At 42.6% G+C, this 13,097-nt stretch overlaps 1 long non-coding RNA gene across 2 annotated transcripts in view; it reads left to right on the top strand.

Moving 5' to 3' along the window:
- Positions 1 to 12,770, top strand: part of LOC123371920 — a 31,455-nt gene extending 18,685 nt beyond the window's left edge. Inside the window, exons 2-5 of one of the 2 annotated variants that reach the window (XR_006580008.1) lie at positions 5,476 to 5,519; positions 7,559 to 7,756; positions 9,950 to 10,008; positions 11,937 to 12,770. This is a non-coding gene — a long non-coding RNA (uncharacterized LOC123371920). Of the gene's footprint in view, positions 1 to 5,475; positions 5,520 to 7,558; positions 7,757 to 9,949; positions 10,121 to 11,936 lie in introns of both variants that reach the window. The other variant, XR_006580009.1, reaches the window with a different exon arrangement.
- Positions 12,771 to 13,097: the final 327 nt, after the last annotated feature.

The following is a 13,097-nucleotide window of genomic DNA, read 5'->3' as shown; positions in this document are numbered from 1 at the left end:
TGTCTTCAGGCTCACATTTCATCCTTATTCCCTAGATTGCACTTAGTTTAATTTGCCTTTTTGACTTATTCTCCCCCACCTCTAAGACTGGAAGATATGCTTCTAAAGTTTTTTTATTCTCTCATTTTAAAAGAGGGCAGGAAAAATTAAAGTAGTAGGAAACTTTGGGAGTAAAAATGCTTTTGCTCCCAACTGAGCAGAATTTGCTCTGTGGTGACTAGAACATTCCCATGAAATGAATACTGTGTGTCATGAGGAGTGGTCAGAATAAAGAGACATCAATTTAGAGTTGATACTATCAAAGCTACTGTTTTGCATGGAATGAATGCTAACAATACTTTAGTGTGTCAAACTCATTCAGAATATTAAATTATTGGAAGAATCCTGTGTGCAAGGAAAGAGCATGTGGTGCTCCTGAGTAAGATCTGGCAGCAGTGACAGTATGCTTTTTTAGTGTGCCTTTTTGTCTTTTGAATTATTTTGTGATCTGAAAAAGTCCTGATTTTATTTTAAAAATATTGTCACTATCTATGAAGCTTTCTTACTGAGCATGCAACCTGAAACTGTTTAATGTAAGTGTATCCTTTAAATTTTGCACTGCAAAACCAAATTGCTTTAAACAATGGTTTGGCTGAGGAGCATCTATCTCAGTTTTCAGTTAGTACATTAGTTTAAGCAGTAATAGGATGTGTCTGTCACTTCTTGTTGTTTGTCACATTAGATTCTCCCACCTTCCCATCAGCACCTTGATGTCTCAATTATCAGAGTAACTCACCTGATCAGAAGCCTGATGGACACTTGCAACCACATGGAGTATCTTTAGAGGAACCTATTGTATCAAGTTTATGTATCATTGTGAATCAGGGATTTTTTTTATATAATATGTAATTTCAGGGTGGGAAGGTTGTCACAGTTCTTCCAGGAACTAACAACAGTGGGGGTCATTTAGGTGAATCACTTGGGTTCCAAACAGAGGTACTACCCACTGGGAGGGTTTGCAGATACTGGTTCAAACTGAGTTTTCTGGAGATCAACAGACAAAGAAAGAGCTTTTGTCCCAAAAGGTTGCATTTAACTGACTCGGGGCCTTCTTTCTTTCCAAGGGGGAGCCCCAACCTCTGGAAGGATTGGAAAGACTTTGGCCTACAAGAGCCCAGTAAGACTGATGGGTGACCGCTGGTCATCTTTTAGCATGTGTATATAGGAAATAGAAACAATACAATGTCCTCTCTGGAGGCTTTTACCTTAATAAAGATGCTTGCTTAGAGCCGTGTGATAAGGTGCAGAAAGCAACACACAGATGCTAGCCATTAGGCAGATTGGCTTGCTGGAGATATCACAGTGTAAGGCAGGGATGCTGCTGTGCAGCCTTAAAACTCCCAGGTCAGAGGGAATGGGACAATGGTCCCTGCCCAGATACAAGTGATGGCTGGAGGCCTGACAAGGCACTCCTGGAGTGGAACACAGATTGGGGGTGGGGGAAATACAGGTGCAGTTACCGTGAAACTGAGACACCTGGAACTAAGCTATGGATTTGGGGTGGGATCCACAAAGGCATTTAGGTGTTGGCACTGTGATACTCACTCACTACTAACTTTTAGTCATCTAGAAAAATCCTAGAAACAGCACTGTGATCCACAAAGCCAAATTAGGTGAGTAGACTCTATACAATTTAATGTGGAAAGATAGACACCTCAGAATCCACAAAGCCAGCACAGTAGGCATGGAGCCAGTGGTGAGCTGGTTCGCACGAACCAGTTGTTAAATTTTTAAACAGTTTTAGAACCAGTTGTTAACCCGCTTCCCTGTGAGGGGGTGTTGTGGCTTTGATGGGCTCTGGCCAGGAAGTGATGTAATTCCTCCTCTGGCTGCCGGGGCAGGCCCCGCTTTAGGAAGTGCGGGGCCCGATTCAAATAGTTTCGATGGGGCCCCAACAGGGATGACTCACCCAGCGGCGCTCCAGGTCTTCCATGGCACTGAAGGACCCGCTACTGAAGACGTGGAGTGCCACTGGGTGAGTAGAAATTAAAAAGGCGCTTAAGTTAGGCGCTCTTCTTTAGGGCGCGGGGCCCGATTCAGGGGGAATCGGCCTAAAGCTGGCCCTGGCCAGGGGTGCTGCGCTGTGGGAGCTATGTGGGCCACCATCTGGCCCTGGGCACTGGCCTTGTTGCTGTTGCTCCTCCCCTCCCCCAGCCTCTGGCTCTGGGACTCCCGCTGCTGCCTGGTGGGTCCCTGGCTGCTCTGGTAGGCCTGGGCTGTGTCCTGCTGCTCTCCTGGTGAGTACCCTCCACCCTGCCCACAGCCAGCCCCTGTCTCCAGCCAGCCCTGCACCCCTTGCCCTGCCCACAGCCAGCCAGCACCGGACTCCTCTGCCTCCAGCCAGCCCCTGTCTGCAGCTGTCCCCATGTCCACTGGTGCCCTGCAGTTCCCAGGGCAGTAACCCTGCACACCTGCTTCAATGAGGGGGGCAGGGAGCAGCTGGGACCCTAGGGTGACCAGAGCACATGTGAAAAATTGGGACAGGGGTGGGGGGTAATAGGAGCCTATATAAGAAAGACCCAAAAATCAGGACTGTCCCTATAAAATCGGGACATCTGGTCACCCTAGCACACACCCAGGGAGTGGCAGGGACGCACACATGTGAAACGGAGCTTATTTCTAGTTCAGGCCCATCTTTTTAAAAACACTTTAGGTAGGGCTAACATACATCCATATTTTCCTGGACATGTCAGGCTTTTTGGTTCTTAAATCACCATCCGGGAAAATATGGACATATGGTAACTCTATTGGTACAAAAAAATACATACTGTGGCACATCCCTTAAATCAGAACTTTTTATAGGGAACCGGTTAAGATTTTGGCAGCTCATGGCTGCATGGAGCCACCTAAATAATCCAAAGGGAGATGCCAACAGCAGTGATGAGGTCTAAGCCCCATCCCTCTCTGGGAGGTAAGCACCTTCCTGCAGTCTGGAGTTAGACACCTATCTCTGCTTAGCGAGCTATGAAGAGTGGTTGCTGGGCATATGAGCGTTACTGGTAGTGGTGCTGCAGCTGCTGCCCATCCTACAACTTTTAGCCCAGGGATTAGAGCACTTGCTGAGGATATGGGAGACCCAGCTTCAAATCCCCACCCCTCTGCCAGAGGGGAAGAAAAGAGTCTCCCTCATCTCTCCTGTTGAAACTGTTCCACTTTGTACAGAGTCACTGGAGCAGGGTGACAGGTGCTGCGAGGTGGGAGACCCAGGCTCCAAAGTCCCTTTGTGGATCTGGGCCACAGTCATGAATTCAGCTCTGGGCCATAGTCCTAGAGTGCAGCTACCTCTGGGATGAACACCGTGTAACAGCATATACAGGGGTGGTGCTAAACAATAACTTGAAACACAAAGTAACTGTAGGATATCTAGTGCAAAGTAAAGGGGAATTTTTACTGTAGTTAAGCAAAATGATGCAATGACCCACACATTGAATTTGGCTTGGATATTAGATAAATGGGAGCCATATAACCCCTCTGATGGAGGCATAATAGTGTGTGTGGTGCAATTTATTTTACAGAATGGTGGGAGAAATACTGGTAATAAAAAAAACCTTTTGCCTGCCCCCATTCTCACAATTATAGTATGGCCACACTTCTTCTTTGAACTGTAAATAAGCTAATCTTTCAGACTTTGCATTATCTATCTGGGATAACTCAGCACTATAGTTGTTAATGCCTCACTTTCACAACAGGAGTGGAAAAACTTACAGGTTGTGTTGGTTTATATTTCCCTGTCTAGATGGTACCTTTTTCACTTTTTTTTTAAATTCTTTGTATAAGCACTCAGAAGGTTGAGATACATAATATTTGTACTGAATGGCTCCTACAGTCTGCTCTATGTAGAAAGAACTAGTGGACAGATTCAAGTAACATTAATTAGTTAATACAATACTCTTACTGGCAATGGCACTTACAGCATTGGATTAATCTTGTTGCCCCTGACATGGCTTCTTTATGGGGGCAATATATAATCTCCTGTCTTCAGAAGACTTCCTGGATGTCTGAGTAGCTCAGCTTCACAGTTGACTGACTTTGTCATATCTTAAGCAGGTGGCTTTAACAAATCCTACTTATGCCTAATCTCTTTTCAGCCAGCCAGTGGGTCCAGTTATGCAGCTTAAAGATCCCTACCAAAAAAGAGAACAAAACAGTCCTGTCCCCCACCCCCCATCTATCTTCTGAAATGACTAGCAAGGCTGCACTCCATGCTTAAGTGTGGATATCGAGAAAAGAGATACCATACTTGCATTTTGGACTATCAAATATTAGGACACTTCATATTTGAGGGGGAACTGAAGCTGAATGATGGTTACCTTAAAAACTGGCCTTTACAGCCAGCCAAAGCAGTAAGTCAGTCCAGAACCTGCCTATCCTCCAAACTATAATAAATCCCTGGCATTTTAATGGAGCACTTTGTATCATCCTCTCCTGCATCCTATCTGAATAAAACCTATTCAGGCTCCCAAAGTTTCCTCATAGCTGGAGTGCTACTGGCCCACACTCTTTGAAAGTATATTTTGTGTAGTTGGCTACACCAGGGTACTTATTTAAATAACATTGAGTGAGCAAAGGCTGCACTGATGGCTGACCTTGACTCCCTCTGAGAAGCTGCTGAAACCAGCTTGGTTGGATGCAAACATTTGAAAGGGGGAGAGAAGTGTTGCATACTTCACAGAAGAATTTAAATAAATAAACCTATGAGGCCCTCTCCACCAAAGAACTGGAAGGAGTCCGCTAAATGTTAGGTAGGAGCTGGCATAAGTAAAATATTTTGGCTTGGAGACGTTTCCTCATCTTTTTGTTTTTAAGGTTCACATTTTAAGGTACAATTAGACAACACAAGCACAGAGCAAATAAAAGGAAGTATTTCTTCACACAACACACAGTCAACCTGTGGAACTCCTTGCCATAGGATTTTGTAAAGGCCAAGACCATAACAGGGTTTTAAAAAGAACTAGATAAATTCATGGAGGATAGGTCCATCAATGGCTGTTAGTCAAGATGGGCAGGAAGGGTGTTCCTAGTCTCTGTTTGCCAGAAGCTAGGAATGAGCGACAGGGGATGGATCACTTGATGATTACCTGTTCTATTAATTCCCTCTGGGGCAGCTGGCACTGGCCACTGTTGGAAGACAGGATACTGGGATAGATGGACCTTTGGTCTGACCCAGTGGACCATTCTTATGTTCTTATGAGCAGGAGGAGATGATGGGTTATGTACAAATTTCTGAAAGATTAATATATGTCCTCAAATTTAAAATGATCCTTCCTGTTTGGGACACTCAGCATATCTTGTCATTCTAAAGCTGGTGTATTTTTCTTAATGCTGTTTGTAGATGTTCAAAATGTTACAAATCTGTTTTTTAAAACACACAAACCAGGAAATTCAGAGGGAAGGCTGAAATCCCATCCTAAGCTTCTTCCTTTTATGTCTGTCTAGGTATTATGGTACATCACCTACCTGCAATATCTGGGCACAATGAGGTGAGTTAAGGATGGATTTTCTGTTTTAATCCTGATTTCCTGGCTTTTAGCAGTCTGACAGACTTTAACCTTGTCTTCTCATAGTTCTCAACAGTAATAAAACTGACACATGGTACATAGAAACAAGCAAATCGCTTTGGACATAGCTTGAAGACTCTAATTACAGAGCTGCTTAGAAATATTTGTCCACTTACTAGTAAACCAGGTGGCCAGATTGCATTTAGTCAATGTACTGACTAATAAACAGAAGTTGAACCCCTTAAAGGGATTATTGGAAGATTTTCATTCACAAAAAAAGGGCTCTTTTAGGTACTACAGCACTACAAACAGAAAAATCACACCACCAGTGAAAGTGCTTAAAGCCAAACAGGTATTTCTGGGACTGTAACCGGGATTTCTTTAATATTTCAGCTTCCAGTGTATATAGTGAGCCTATTGTAGCACTTTAGGTGTATGCACATTGAATCTTAAAACACTGCCCCTTCCTCCCATACCATATATGCAGGGCTGGATTATGGCAATCCAGCCCTCATCAGAGCTACGCAGAGTAGTCCTACAATCCTTGTCCTTTCTCATTGCTGACCTATGGTGGTAGGGGCAGCAGCCATTCATATAAAAGCCTTCTGCTGGGGCGAGGTGGGGGTCTGGGCCTCCAGCCTCTAGACAAAGCAGGGGAACTATGGTTTGCAGCTGCTACTTCTGTTGGGGTGGCATGGGGCCTCCCTGCCCCCCACCCTGACACTCCCTAACTTCCTTAGCAGCTGTAAAGGAAGGAGACATATGGCCTCCACAAGTGCTCTGAGGAAGTGGAGTGATCGTGTTGCACTTGTCATAAGCTAGTGCCTGTTCTGTAAGCAGAAACCAAAATTAAAATAGGGAGGTTGGGAGCCACCACTCCCCCAGGAACTCTCCTGCTGGCACTTTGCTTTGTCTCGGGCAGGGTGATGTACATACCAACTAGATAGCAAAATCCAAGCCTCTTCCTAGATGGAGTATGCCAACCACACCTCCCTCCCCTCTCACTTCTGCCTCCATTGCTGTGAGCCAGCAACAGTTTGCAAGGCCTGACTGATCTTGGCTGGGGCTCTCACAGCTAATGGAGAAGAGAACCAATTTTGCAGTGAGGAAATGGAAGCGCTGGTGCAGAAAATCAATAACCCACACAAGTGTTTTAATGAGAAACCTGTTGAAAGAGAGCCTTATTAACAATGGGCTATACAGGCATAACTATCTCCTTGGGAATAACTTATGAAACTAAAATGACAATTGGCTACAAGAAAATAAGTAAGCCTGAATTATACAGCCAAAGCAACAACTCTAATCACATTAAAGATCTGGCCTAACCTGATTGGTTGACCTGCTTCAAAACATGGCGGGCAGATAAGAATAAATGTGTAGAGCCTCAGGTGGGTGGGTGTGCACGTCTTGGTCTAGGATGTGGTTCTCCTTGACCATCTGACCCACACCCCCTCAACCGAGGAAACCTGAATCACACCAACTATCTGTACCTGACCAGTGCAAAGAGCGGTCGACTAAAGGGTAATGTATTCTCGGTAGGGTAAAGTTTTAAAGTAAAATAGTTTGGTTGCATGCAGTATAAGGTTACGGAGTAAAGACGTCTGGTTGCTTGAGCTGTTTTGATCTCAAGTTGTACTGACACTATAGTATTAATGCTAGTGTTGCGATAATTTGATCTCTGCAGTATTAGAAATAGTAAAAGTTTTATACCAGTGTTAAGTTGTTAAGGAATAGTAGAAAGTTGTTAATCAATTGATAGTATTTTGTTTGTATTTGTGGTTATTAAGGGCAAGAATAGAACTTGTAAGGTTAATAGTTAACAAATAATAATAGCTTTGCATGTACTCGTGCCTGTCATCAGTAAAACCTGTCACTGTTAAGGACATGCTTTTATAGTAATAAGTAGCTAATGCATAATATTACTTGTACTTGCGTGTGTGTGTGTTTGCAATTATATTAATCCTTATTCAATGCTAGTGTTTAATTTTTCTTTTCTTATTCTGTCTGTGTTGCATTTATAGCTGTAAACAGGGACAGAGAATCAGTAACCAATCGAACAGAGATGGAGGCAATCTGCAGGGATTTCTATACTCAGCTGTTTGCATCACGTATAGACGTCCCAATGCCATCACTTCAACAAATGGATGAACACATACTCCTGGTTCTCATTAGCAAAGTCCGCCACACAGTCCATCAAATGAAAGAAGGGAAAGCTTCAGGTAAGGATGGTCTGACAGCAGAAGTGCTTAAGGCAGAAGGTCAGGAACTTTGGAAAGTGGCTGGTGGCATCTGACTCAGATGATGAAAATGAACATATGTTGGTCCGCAAGGCTTTGGATCATTATTGAGCAGAACCCATCATCAGCATGGACGCATGTCCTCTGGAATGGTGGTTGAAGCATGAAGGGACATATGAATCTTTAGTGCATCTGGAACACAAATATCTTGCAACACCAGCTACTACATGTGAATGCCAGTTCTCGCTTTCAGGTGACATTGTAAACCAGAAGCAGGCAGCATTATCTCCCATAAATGTAAGCAAACTTGTTAGTCTTAGCAATTGGCTGAACAAGAAATAGGACTGAGTAGACTTGTAGGCTCTAAAGTTTTACATTGTTTTTCAGTGCAGTTATTTTTGTATATAATTCTACATTTGTAAGTTCAACTTTCATGACAGAAATTGCACTACAGTACTTATATTAAGTGAATTGAAAGATACCATTTCTTTTGTTTTTTACAGTGTAAATATTTGTAATAAAAAATAAATACAAAGTGAGCACTTTACACTGTGTTCTGTGTTGTAACTGAAATCAATATATTTGAAAATGTAGAACACATCCAAAAAATCTAAATAAATGGTATTCTGTTGTTAACAGCACGATTAATCACGATTCCTTTTTTAAAATCACCTGACAGCCCTACTGATCTAATTTTCTGATCTAGTGCTCAGAGATTCATTACTCAGCTAATCCGATAATGTACATGGAGACACATCCTGTCCTTTCTGCCCTCACAGGTACTGACATCCTTGCATATGGCAGAATAGGTGTTGTTCAACTGTGCAGAAGCACAGGATTTGGGGTGCCCACCGGGTTTCCAGGAGGGTCACCACTCCTTAATGCTGCAGAGCCCGGCTCTGGGAGGAATCCCTACACATGGCCATAGATGGAGCTTGAGGGCGAGACTGGTAGATTCATGACTGACTAGTGGATCTGCATATTCTCAGTGTTCTGGTTGTGGAGACTACTTTAGACATGACACTACAAATTTAAAGATTTTAAACACTAACGTCTTACAAAGTCTCTTATCTGCACTAGTTGCAACCTTTGTTTGTTCCCTAGAGTACAATGTTCCACTCACCAGGGGACAGCTTAGCCACACGTTTAGCAGTCTTGTGTTCAATAGACAGTTTCCTTAATGTTTTTGTGTCACTGCCCAATTGCCCCACCTTGTCAATCAAACTCAGTGGAGCTCCATAGTAAAAGAGGGGGATTGTATGAAATGCCTACTGGGGCATTCCACAGGGAACTTTGGATAAAAGCTTCTGAACTGTATTTGTCCTCTGAAGCTTAAGAGTTAAGAAAACTTGAAGTTGTGTGTGACAGCAGCTGCAGAGGCGCCTTTTTTTTAAGTGAATAGAGCCCTCTAAAAGTTGAATAGTAGTTAACCATTTTCAATATAAAGTTTCTATATCCTCAAACTGTATCTTGTAAGTTGCAAAACTATTTCTAAGGAAAAAGCAATATAGCTAGATTAACACTATTAGCTCTCTATTATTTTCTGTATACATGTGGCTTATGTTGGTCATGTCTTACACATATAAGCTATTGTACTCAAAATTTTTTGATTGGGTGAACTTGTCATAGCCGCTCTAGCTTGGCTTATTTTCTTAAAAGTAAAGTTCTATGATTGTTTCCTAATAATTCCATGAATCTTCATGCTAGGGCAAAGGTATTTTTACACAAAGGAAAAGCAGTGGGGTGTGAATGATGTATGCAAAAATATGATTTGGGAGTCATGAGGCAGCCATTTTTACTCATGTGTAATGATGGAGGATTCTAACTCCTGACTAAAGAATGTCAGTCTATACATTGGCTTCACTAGACTTCAGAAATGGCACAATCATTCTAGAAAAGGACTAGTCTTACTGTTAAGCACCTCTTTACTTATACTCAATTGCTAATTATTCAGTTGTTTTGGTTTTGCACTATAATGATGAAGCCTTGAGCTCTAAAACAATGTATTCTACAGAACTTTCATTTAGTGCATTATTTCTTTATTCCCACTTATAAAATGTTTATCCAGAGCTCTAGATGCACATGCAGCTGAACGTAAAATACATGAATACAAATTCAAATTGATCCAATGGTCAAATTGATCCAATGGCTACATTAATGTGTTTTTTTTCCCAGTCTACCATGCAAGGTGCCCTGAAGATCAATAGAATGTGGCTCTGGTAGCCCAGGGAAGAGTAAGTTACAAAGTCATGGGCTCTCTGTTGTGAACCTCTTTCTCCAAACAAACGTAACTAAGGACCATCAGCTTGAGCTTTCCACTTGGCCTAAGTTGCACCTTAGAGAGAGGTAACCTTTAAATGCAGGACCAAAATCAAAAAGGGCTTTATAGAACAATCATGCTGTCAGCCAGTTCAGTCTTATAGCACAGGTCTAATATGCTCACTGCAGGAAGCATTAATAAGCAAGTAATCAGGCAGTGAGCCAGATTCTGCACCAACTGAAATTTCTGAGCCACCTTCAGGAGATGGTACAAGTAGAGAACAGTGCAATAATCCAGAAGCACAGATAACTGTGGCAAACCATGGGGAATGGTGGTGAGGCCCACATCCACAGAAAATATCATTCTTCTTGCCAAGAGTAGATTTGAAAGAAAGGGTATAACAGTGATTGTGAACCTGAATGACTAAAGGTGATTTAGTAATTCAGTCAAGGGGCAGATGAGTTTAAAATTTCATTTTTTTTCTTAAAACCAGCAGCAACTAAAAATGATTTCAAGTATTTTCAAATAGTAAAGTATTTTAAAGAAGCATTTGGGAGCCCAAATTTGGATGGTCACATCCCCATTTAGGCATCTATATAAAAGTGGCTCAGCACTTTAGTGAGAACTGAAGATGTCCAGTTTTCTAGAGAGAGGAGCAGGCACCAGATATGCCTACCAAAACATACCTGAATTTTTAAGTGATCAAAATTTAGCTGTAATTGCTCATCTTTACTGTGTTTTAAACAAATCTCAAAATGGAATTAAAATTGCTGCTGGAAGATGAATAGCTCAGGAGAACGTGCATCCAATTCTTCAATTCAGCATGTAGCCCAAATGGCTCTTTGTGCTCTGAGCTGCTTCATCATGGCTGGGAATGAATTAATTCTGCTTCCATTCAGGAGTATCCTTGGCAGCTGATTACATCCTTCCTCCATGCAAGAGAATAGCTGGTGGTAGTCCTGCATTTACTGGCCTTCGCCCTGCCTAGCCACAAAAACTCCATGTGCATTGAAGCACAGGGAGACCCAAATCCTGCCCTTCCTCTTTCTGCAATGGAGATGCTCTGGTTCAGGCCCATCGCCACCTAGAGAAGACCAGCAGGATTTGGCCTCTATACAGATTTCATAATACTATCGAATAAGCCTGGATTTAGGTTAGTAACTTAAACCCTGTACTTAATCCATATTCCCAAAGGCAAGAGTACTATTTTCATCTTGTCCTAATGTCCTTAGCAAAAAGGAAAAATTATGCTCTAAAATGGCTGTGTGGTTCTCAACTAAGTTAATCAGGGGCGGCTCTAGACATTTCACTGCCCCAAGCAGGGCGGCATGCCGCGGGGGGCGCTCTGCCGGTCGCCGGGAGGGTGGCAGGCAGGGCTCCGGTGGACCCCCCGCAGGTCCCACGGCTTTGGTGGACCTCCTGCAGGCGTGCCTGCGGGAGGTCCACCGGAGCCGCCTGCCGCCCTCCCGGCGACCAGCAGAGCGCCCCCCATGGCATGCCGCCCCAAGCACACACTTGGCATGCTGGGGCCTGGAGCTGCCCCTGAAGTTAATATGAGCTCCACCTGCACATTCTAGAGCAGAATTTGCCCATTGTCTTACAGGGCCTATGTTTATTTTGTCCTAGTTAGTCATGTTTTCACTTGAGATCTTTCGCAGCAGTGTGTGCATCCTCATAAAGCAACGGTTGAAGCTTCTACCCTGCATTTAGATCTATTTGCCTATTTTAGGAATGTCTCATGTCATAATATCTATGCACCAAGATCCAGTCATGCTGCCACTCAAAAGAAAGGGATTTCATTTTTTAGCTTATGTAGCTAAATGTATCCATCTGCAAAAGAAAATAGTTCCATACTTACAATTAAATTTAGAAACATGCCTCTTCTACATTTTTATTTTTCAGACTGTTTGGTACTCTTTCTATTCTGGATATCCATTAATAAAGCCTCCCTCACCAACACCCAAATACTGCAGCAGAGCTTCATTGAACAAACCTCTTTATACAAGATGTAAGGAAGAGGGATTTGATCTATGAAAAGCTTGAATGGGCCTGGAAACTGAGTATTAACCTGATTTAGAAGACTTGAACCAAGCCTTGAACCCATGGAAACACCACTCCAAGGCACTGCTCAGAGGACCAGACCTTTTGATGAATGTCAGTTGAGAGCACTCAACACCTCCTAAGATAGGTGAGGAGATGTATCTTTGGACGTTCCAGTGTCTCTGCAGTTTGACACCCATGTAGCATTTGGTTTATACTCTGGAATTTTGTAGTGCTAGAAAATAGCTTCCTCATTTTCAGTGTTGAGGGTCATACCTACTTATGTAGTAAATAATTCTGTACATTCAGAGATCTTTCTGGCTGTCAGCTTGATGCCTGTTCATCAATGTGACTATGAAAAAGAATCGCAATGTGACAGCATGGTCCATTACCAGAAATCAGGTTTTGTGAAAGACTTTCTGCTCACTTGGGCTGCAGTTTGTAATTACCATGGTAATCTGTTGTGAAATGTTAACCCTATAGTACATCAAAGAGTCATCAACAATGGATTACTCTACTTAGTCACCTCCTAGCCACACCTCCTTGTGTGCAGCAATGCTCACAATAAAAAGCAAACTTTAGTAGTCATAAGAAAACAACATAATCTGATTCACATCAGAGAAGACTGGCAAATAACTTTCATTTTTCCTGTTTGCAAAAAAAATTCTTACCACCACCCACAGCTAGTTTAACTCTCCACAGGAAGATTTGGAACACTATCCGTATCTTATTTTCCCCTCTCTCTCTCTCTCTACATTTTATCATTTACTAAACCCTCAAAACAGGTGTTACTCTTACTTCATCCTTCCTTAGAAATGGTGGGCCAGATCCTCCGCTAAAGTCAATGGAGCTACATTGACTTACACCAGCTGTGGATCTGACCCTGTATCTTGAGCTGCTCTAAGGGTGTTTTTTTTTAATTGTTTAATTCCATCTGAGAACATAAAGAAGAAAAATTGTGGGCCTGATTGACAACTAGATCCTAACCAGGGAATGTGTAAAATATAGATGCTAGATTGGCAA

This window comes from Mauremys mutica, chromosome 5 (assembly GCF_020497125.1).
Source record: "Mauremys mutica isolate MM-2020 ecotype Southern chromosome 5, ASM2049712v1, whole genome shotgun sequence".
NCBI lineage: Eukaryota > Metazoa > Chordata > Testudines > Geoemydidae > Mauremys > Mauremys mutica.
This window is presented reverse-complemented; position numbering and strand designations above follow the sequence as displayed.